The sequence below is a fragment of the Taudactylus pleione genome, unplaced genomic scaffold, assembly GCF_031769625.1.
Source record: "Taudactylus pleione unplaced genomic scaffold, aTauple2 ptg000032l, whole genome shotgun sequence".
NCBI lineage: Eukaryota > Metazoa > Chordata > Amphibia > Anura > Myobatrachidae > Taudactylus > Taudactylus pleione.
In genome coordinates this window covers 288,187-297,769 of record NW_028284434.1, presented here as the reverse complement: position 1 = coordinate 297,769, position 9,583 = coordinate 288,187, and the positions used below count along the sequence as shown (strand labels likewise).

General features: G+C 46.8%; 1 pseudogene; it reads right to left on the bottom strand.

Annotated features, from left to right (window-relative positions):
* Positions 1-6,669: 6,669 nt before the first annotated feature.
* On the bottom strand, positions 6,670-8,484 carry LOC148538900 (uncharacterized; annotated as a pseudogene).
* Positions 8,485-9,583: the final 1,099 nt, after the last annotated feature.

Here is a 9,583-nt window from a genome sequence, read left to right as displayed (position 1 = left end):
TGACAAGGTCAGCTCATACACACATGGGGTGCAATGGAAATATTCAGCATAAGCTGAAACCAGAAAATATTAGCATGGGTACAAATAATGGGTCTAGGTCACCTGAAGAAACAAAAACAAAAGAAGAGTGGAGTCCAGGGGCAGAGAATAGGGTATAACTGGGGTGCAAGTGAAGTAGGTAATGAGAACAGGAAGGAGAACAGGTTTTTGTTCAATCATTGCTGAATTTTGATGCTTTGTGTTATTCTACAAATTTGAGTGCATTTATTTTCCTAACCTGATGGGACAATTGGAGCCAACATAGGATGTGACAAGCCAGAGGAAAAATGTGCACCTTAGCAATTCATCCTTTTTTTAGTTTCTTGAATATTGCATGTAAAAAAGACAATCAAAGTAGTACATGCCCAACACAGCTTACAATCTTATTCCTACCACAGGCACAATAAACAAACACACAAGTGCAAAATTTGACAAAAACACATTATCATACCAGTATGTCTTTGGATATATGTACTCTGTCTATGTCGGTGGGAGATAACTGGAGCAACACTACGCAAACATGGAGAAACATACAAACTCCACACATATAACTACCTGGGTTGGAATAAAACACAGGGACCTAATGCTGCAAAGCAATAATACTGACTGTTGTGCCATATACACACAATATAACATAATATTGATAAATAAAGGTACCTTTAATAGCCTGATTATTCTCACAATGGTATCATTTCTACTCTGTGAGATTTCAGTATTAATGATTTTCTTCTTCATCCTGGCAGATATTATGGAGTATTCATTGTGGAGCCTCCCCACTCATTCAGATGGGTGAAATTATGCCTCTTAGGAGATCATATTAAATATTGTATTAGCGAAGCTGCAGAGTTTTATATCAAATAGAGAACACATTTGTCCACTTTAACGTAACAATACACAATGTGATGACTTCCTGTGATCTCTGCTGTGTTTACTTACATCATTCATAAGTATGTATTTAGATCACAGTATGAATACAATCATTAAACAAAGAAGTGCATTGAATTAGACTAAGTGCTCATTAACATTGTTTTATAGCAGAGCAGTAAGCAGATATGTTTTATGTGAACGGCATTATGAAGGGTCCTATTCACATGATGTGTACTTGTTAATGACAGTAAATATTTGAGGGTAAAAGGTTAGCTGTTTTATGTATTGTAAATCTATACTGTAATTAAACCTTAGATATGAGAAAATTATAATTTGAGTTTAGAATATTATATAGACATGTTTTATTTGGAAGAGATGATTTTGTAATCATAACTTAATTTTATAAAGTAATGATAAAAACAAAATATTATTTTTGTTCTTGTTGTCCAGCATAAGAGAACCCCATGGGGTATATTTACTAGAGGTTGATTTTAATTGATTTTGATCAATTTAAAATGGATGAAAATCTATCATCACCAATGTTATGTTTCCAGGTCTAATACAGGGGAGGCCAACCAGTCAGAGGCAAAGAGCCCAAAAAAATTTGTATTCAAGTTAAAGAGCCAATAGCATGAGTGCGCCGAAGGCTGTTACAAGGCCACGTCCCATTTTTGTGTGCATATCTTTGGCATGACATTCACAGGAGCATGACCTTGTGTCACAACAGGGGTGGATTGGGTCTGAAAACCAGCCCGGGAAATTTCTGTATGCAGCCGTAATGAGGGCAGGGTCTGTTGAGGGGTGGGGTCTTGCTTCTCTCGCCACATGGATTTATAACCCCTCCATGCCCACTTGGATGGTAGGGAATGACGTTGGATGGTAACGACGTTTGACACAAGTTTATAAGCCAGTGTCCAAAGTCATTCCCTACTATCCAATGTCACTCCCTACCATCCAAGTGAGCATGGAGGTGGAATAAATCCATGTGGTGAGCGAAGCGAGCCCGTAAGTATTTCCTGAAGTTTACGCTACTTACGTATCTTCATTGAATAGTGAAGATAGGCAAGTAGCGTAACCAGGGGCCTCAAAGATACGGAAGTACCAAAGTAATATATATATATATATATATATATATATATATATATATATATATATATATATTTTATATATATCTCACAGACTTATATATATATATATATATATATATATATATCTCACTATATATGTTTTTAGATATCCTATATAGATATATATAATACAGATTCTATCTATCTATATATATATATATATATATATATATAGTGATAGGATCACTGGTAAAGTGGTCTGTGACAGGGACATTTATCCCAGATTCCTGTCTCATGTGTTTAAAATCCCCAGGAGAAAGTCTGCAGTGTAGCAGGCTTGAGTCTCGGCTTTTTGAAAAGCCGGTTTGGGACCTGGGGGTTGTGGGTGAGAGGAGAGGGAGGGCTCCACCCACGGCCACTCCAGGTTTTGGTTCTCTTAGCCTGGTAACAGGCTTATTAGGGCTTCCACCTGAGAGAGGCCAAGATAAGCCTAATGTGTTGAGGGCTGATTGTCTCACCTGGGAGAGCAGACAGGGAGTTTGCTCAGAGACACTGGAAAACCTAACAGTGAGTGTTGTGCTGTGCTTTGTTTGCTGGTGAGGGCATTAGGCCCTGCCAGGTTCTGGTAGTGAGGGAACTACCTGTGAAGTTAGTGCCCCGACAGGGCTAGGATTTATGTTTATGTTTTCTTTATGTTATTTCTGACATTGTACAATAAAGACTGGCACCGACCAGCTTGTACTCGCATCCTGACTGGTGTGTTGCTTCCCTGCTGCTGGGTGCGTGTGTAAGGAAGGAGTCCCCTACCCAGGAGAGGGACCTCCTAATCTGACTGTGTCACAATATGGTGGAGAATGCAGGCACCCACACACACTGAAGTTGCAGCAAGAGGAAAACTTTCCATTTAAAAATTAAAGGGACAGACACCCAATTTGTAAGTGTGGAAATAACGCTGTGTCCTTGGAGTCCCATAGAGGAGGCGTCAGCCAATGATCAGAGAGGCAAGGTTCAGCTTCCAACCTACACCCCAGGACAAAATGGAGGACATTATTAAGGCCTTGCTCCAAGCTACAGCAGCTCAGCAGGAGACGAACAAACTTCAGCAGGAATCTACCAGAGCTCAGCAGGAATCCACCAGGGTGCAACTGTTGGCCTTGGAGACAGCCCAGAGGCAACAACAGGTCACCATCGAGGAAGCCTGCCAGGCCATAAAAAAGGTGGTACAGCACCTGGTCGCCCGGCCCAGAGATGTTACTTCTGCTCCTCCCACCACCACTCACTCCATACGAGCCAGTCACTTACTCCAAAAGATGACTTCGGGCGATGATATGGAGGCCTATCTTGCCGCATTTGAAAGAACAGCCGAAAGGGAGAGTTGGCCCAAGGAGCAGTGGCAAGCCTGGTGGCACCTTTTCTGTCGGGGGAGCCACAAAATGCCTTTTTCGACTTATGCCTGGCTGATGCCAAGGACTATAAAAAACTAAAACAGGAGATCCTAACTCGCTTGGGAGTCACCACCTTTGTTCATGCCCAACGAGTCCACCTCTGGGAGTTCCATATGGACAAGCCTCCACGTTCACAAATGCATGACCTCGTCCATCTGTCCTCAAAATGGCTACAGCCTGAGACGCTGACAGGACCACAGATCGTGGAAAGGGTCGTTATGGACCGGTACCTGCGATCATTACCTGTGACTCTGCGCAAGTGGGTGAGCCATGCAGATCCTAAGTCCGTGGAGCAGTTGGTCGAGCTGGTGGAGAGGTACGTGGCAGCTGAGGAGCTGATGAGTATGCCCCACGAGCCCCGATGGCGCACCGGCGAACTCCCACAGACACTGGTAAGACTGTTCCAGGGGAGAAGGGTGCTGGGCTGTGGAATGTACCTAAGACTGACGGTGAAGAACCTGGAGACAGGCCTTCCAGGCCAGGAAGGTTCTTGCCCCATTAACGATTAGACATTAATATGACTCAGTGTTTCCGATGTGGTGGCTTCGGCCGTATTGCCGCTAATTGTTCACTTACAACTGAACCTATGCAATGTGATACTGCTCATGTCTACTGCAGGGGGTCTTTCTTTGCACAGACAACCATGTACGGCTGACCGGCAGGCTGAGACTGATAAGCACATGTGTGTACTCACTGTAGATGGCAACCGAGTAGAGGCACTGTTAGACTCTGGTAGCTTGGTGACACTTATGAAAGCTGAGCTGGTGAACCCCTTGAGGCATAAGGGGAAAACTGTTGGTGTGACCTGCATACATGGGGATACTCAATATTATGTTACTGCCTAGGTGAACATCGATACACCATGTGGCTCTGCTATAGTTTCTGTGGGTTTGGTGCCTGGTCTGATGTGTGATGCAATATTGGGGAGAGACTTTGCTCACTTCTGGAAGTTGTGGGAAAGCCGTTTTGTTCCAGAAGTGAACAACCCCGGTCCATTTGAGAAGGTTGTCGATGTAGTGGAGGAGGGAGTTTCTTCTGAGTCAGAGTCATTCCCTTTTTCTACTATGATTGGCGAACTAGAGAATGCGGAGCATGACGGTGGCCTGCCAACTGATGTGCCTCCCATTGAGGTGGGAAGTGTTGTTGGGACAGGTGATCGTCTGGCTGATTTAGAGGTCAGAAGAGAGGTCTTTGCCGTGGAGCAGTTGAATGACCCTGCTTTGGTAAAAACCAGGGAGAATGTAAATGTAGTTGATGGTAAACCCGTAGACCCTGATAGTCCTTTGTCCTATCCCCACATGGCAATGTGTCAGGATTTGTTATATCAGGTGACTAAGAAGGGGGAAGATGTTGTGGAACAGGCTCAACAGGCACAGCAGAGGGTATACAACCGCAATGCCCAGTTACGCAGCTTTGCTCCTGGGGACAGAGTGTTAGTGTTGGTTCCCACGGTGGAAAATAAACATTTGGCTAAATGGCAAGGGCCCTTTGAAATCTTGGAAAGAGTGGGACAGGTCAAGTACAAAGTTTACCAGCCGGGGAAAAGAAAGCCGGAACAGATATACCATATAAATCTGTTAAAGCCCTGGAAAGATAGAACGGTACCGTCGGCCATCCGAGCCCCTCCAGTAAATCCAGGGCCCTTAGTTCCCAAAGTGACAGTGGCAAAAACCCTGTCGGCAATTCAACAACGAGAGGTCAAGGAGTTTCTGGTCAGAAATAGGGTGCTGTTCTCTGACGTACCTGGGAAAACCTCGGTCGTTAAACATGACATCATCACTGACCCAGGGGTTAAAGTTAATCTAAAGCCCTATAGGTTACCAGTAGCACAAAGAGAATTGGTGTTGAAAGAAATTAAAAATATGCTAGAGTTAGGGGTTATTGAAGTATCACATAGTGAATGGTCAAGTCCCATTGGGTTGATTCCAAAGCCCGACGGGAGAGTGCGTTTCTGCAATGACTTCCGAAAGTTGAACAGTGTTTCAAAATTCGATGCCTACCCGGTGCCACAGTGGAGAAGGAGGCGTTGGCCATAAAGTGGGCGTTACAAACTTTTACATTTTCAGTGGAACACAGGCCATGGGGCCTGTTGTCTAAAGCAGACGTGTTGTCACGCATTCATTGTTTGGGGGCTTCAGTTGTTCCGCCCCATAGGTCGAAACAAAGGGGGGGATATGTGATAGGATCACTGGTAAAGTGGTCTGTGACAGGGACATTTATCCTAGATTCCTGTCTCATGTGTTTAAAATCCCCAGGAGAAAGTCTGCAGTGTAGCAGGCTTGAGTCTCGGCTTTTTGAAAAGCCGGTTTGGGACCTGGGGGTTGTGGGTGAGAGGAGAGGGAGGGCTCCACCCACGGCCACTCCAGGTTTTGGTTCTCTTAGCCTGGTAACAGGCTTATTAGGGCTTCCACCTGAGAGTGGCCAAGATAAGCCTAATGTGTTGAGGGCTGATTGTCTCACCTGGGAGAGCAGACAGGGAGTTTGCTCAGAGACACTGGAAAACCTAACAGTGAGTGTTGTGCTGTGCTTTGTTTGCTGGTGAGGGCATTAGGCCCTGCCAGGTTCTGGTAGTGAGGGAACTACCTGTGAAGTTAGTGCCCCGACAGGGCTAGGATTTATGTTTATGTTTTCTTTATGTTATTTCTGACATTGTACAATAAAGACTGGTGCCGACCAGCTTGTACCCACATCCAGACTGGTGTGCTGCTTCCCTGCTGCTGGGTGTGTGTGTAAGGAAGGAGTCCCCTACCCAGGAGAGGGACCTCCTAATCTGACTGTGTCACAATATATATATATATATATATACATATATATTTATATATATATATACACATACACACACACATACATATACAGATCTATTAGATTTATGATATATATATATATATATATATATATATCTATATCAAACTTACTTTATGCTTTAAATATTTTTTCTACTGGTGACGCAGCACAATTGTCAGCCCACCTCATGGCCTGCTTTTGTTTAGCAGCTGCGTCTGCTGCCTGTGTCTCTGGCTCCCTTGTGTAAGAGGCTGGAGGAGGGTCTGGAGGCGGGCCGTCAGTATTGACTGACATCCCCGTGCTCCGCAAAGGCTTATGGGAGGAGCTGCTGCAGCTGGGAATGCGCAGCAGTTCCCCCGTTGGCCATTTTTTTTTTTTTTAAAGCCAGTCCCACTGGCTTGAAGACCTCTGCACTCGCCCAGTGCAGCTGCCCGATTGGAGCTAAGCTCCGATTGCGGCAGCGGGACTCACTGGGAAGTGACTGCGTGGTGGGTGGAGGTAAGACAGGGCCGGGTGGCTGCAGAACTAAGATCTGATCGTGGTAGCGAGACGGCCGGCCCCGGGGTAGTGGACACCGCGTGGGAGGTGGAACCGGCGCTTGAGTGTTGAAGGGGCGGGCGGCCGCCGTGCTGCAACCCTCTTTGGGTTTGGCTCCAGGTCACCACTTGAACGAAGCGTGTCACCAGTCCCTGTCCCAGATCATTCCCGAGGATGACCTTGTCTGGTAGCCCCTTGAGTACTCCGACCTCCACGATTCCTTGATCGGCTCCCCAGTCGAGATGTATCTTGGCAACGGGAATATCAGTATGTTGTCCCCCGGGGGTGGCAATTCGTACATACGGTCCAGGAATCACCCGGGAGGAGGGAATCAGGTCTGGCTCAATCAATGTGAGTGAGGCCCCAGAATCTCATAGGCCCTGTACCCGCTGGTCCTCTACTAACACAGGCTGTAAGTGGCCCTGCATATTCTGAGGAGTTGCCTGCTCCTCCCCCAGAACCAGGTCTACAATATACACCCCATCAATCATCTCAACCGCATCTGACTGGATGACTGCCTCGCAATAATCCTCCATGGGGTAACATACCACAGAGACTGGGGCCGGTCTAGCCCCTGGGAATGTCCATCACATGCATGGACAGTCTCTCAACAAGTGTCCTGGTTGATTGCAGTGGTAACACTTCTGAGGTTCTGGGTTAGCCACTTTGAATCTGGGTGGTTGATAAGAGATGTTTTTGATAGGGCCTCTTTTACTACTATCATTGATGTGCGGTTCTCTGTCAGGGAGCTTCTCCACTCATGGGGGTCTTGTACCACCTGTTGCACTGAAGACTCTCCATTGGGGACAGTTAGCTATATATTCATCAGCCCATTCTGCAGCTTGCTCAGGTGTGCTGGGCTTCCGGTCAGCAACCCACTCACGTACCTCTGGTGCCATCTTAATCATTAGTTGTTCTACCACAATTAGGTTGATGATCTGCTACATGGTAGAGGCCTGTCTACCCTCGAGCCATTTTCCACAAGCTTGCTGTAGCTGACTGGCAAACTCTTGGTAGGAAGCAGTCCCACTTTTGCTCAGTGTCCTGAATTTGAGACGATAAGATTCTGCAGTGATCTGAAACTTAGCCAGCAATGCCTTCTTTATGCAGGTGTAGATTCCACATTCCTGGGGAGTTAGAGCCCTGTAGGCTTCCAAAGCCCTACCGGTGAGACTTGGCCCCAAGTACTTGGGCCATTCAGCTGGCTCTATCCCGTGCACTCCAATGAGATTCTCAAAGATCTGGAGGTGAGTGTCAATGTCGGTTTCATTCTCTCAAAATGTTGGAACATCCTTAAATCCCAAGCGCCGGTTCTCTTGTTCAGCCCCTCTGGGTGACAGCACAGTTTCGCTGCTAGTAGGGATTTGTACCCCTAATATTGCTTGGATCACTCCAGCTCTCTCTTGTGTAGTTGCACTTTCACCTAGCGCCCCCAGCCAGCTCTGTAGTAGGGCGGGAGTAGCGGTGGTTGACTCGGGTAACCGACTGGAAGAAGTGCTTCCACTGCCTGTCGGTCCTTCTTCGTCATCACTCAGGTGGTCGGGATCCTCTGGGTGTGCACGATCCCACTCCAATAACCGCAGTACCAGAATCTCCCGGGTGTCAGTCCCATTATATGCAATTCCCTTCATCCTGCAAAATTCTTGCAGGTGCGGTTTCCGGGCTATCCGGTAAAACTTCTCCTGCTCTCTCATAACGTTTTCAATTTGGTCGCCGGTTGCAACTCCTGACTGACTCTCCATGCTGATATTCTCTGGTGTTAGCGTTGCTTCTACTCACTCCCCTGAAATTACTGCAGGAACTGTGTGACGTCCCACCACTGCCACCAAATGTGAGGATACTGGGTGACCTGGGTATCCTGGGGTTAAGGGATCACACAGTGGAGCAGGTTATAATGAAGGAATGAGGAACTTTATTCATGGAGACACAGAAATCCAGCAAACAGTAAGCAGGGTTATATCATTACAGTCCACTCAGAGTTCAACAAAGTCCTTTCCAGCTGCTGTATATCTCCTCCCTACCTGGCCAGCGATGACAGCTTTAACAGGGCACACAGATCTGGTATATATATCTTAAGACACTGAGAGGGGACAACACCCCAACCTTCAGAGTCAAACTGTACTCACACACTCTCCCACAATTCCCCTTCCTGCACCACCTTACTTCCCTCTCTCTCTCTCATTGGTGGGCTCAGGTGTCAGTCTTTGCAGAGAGGAAGGAGGAGGGCTTTGTAACAGGAACTCTCCATTGCTGCTGGCAAACTTCCTGCATGAGACATGCAGACTGAGGGCTTCAATTTAAGAACACAGAAATGAGTCATGGGGTCATAACTCTTTCAACATGCAGGCAAGTCCTAGAAGTCCTTTTCCCTTGTCTCCTCACATATGTCCCCAGTAGTTCCCCCTTATGCATTGCCCCCAGAAGTAGTCACCCCCTATACACTGCCCCCAGTAGTAGCCCACCCCTATTCAGTGCCACCAGTAGTTGTCCTATGCATTGCCCACAGTGCCCCATGAAGTGGCCCCCCTATTCAGTGCCCTTTACACACAAGAAAAAAACACAACTTACCTGAATCCCCGCTCCTGATGCGACCGCCACTGTCCACTCCGGCTCCTCTTCTCCTGCAGTATGAGAGAGACGTCACTCCCATCATAACCCGGGTGGAGCCAGAAGACGGAGCTCATAAGTGAGCTCCAGCCAGCTCCCTCCATTGAAGCAGCAGCCAATGAGAGTCTGTGTGACTCTCATAGGCTGCTGTAACAAATACACAGCTGCCGCCGACGGCTGTGTGTATGTCACTGTGCAGTGTGGCCATGCTCACTACGCGGTTTACACTACACTAGC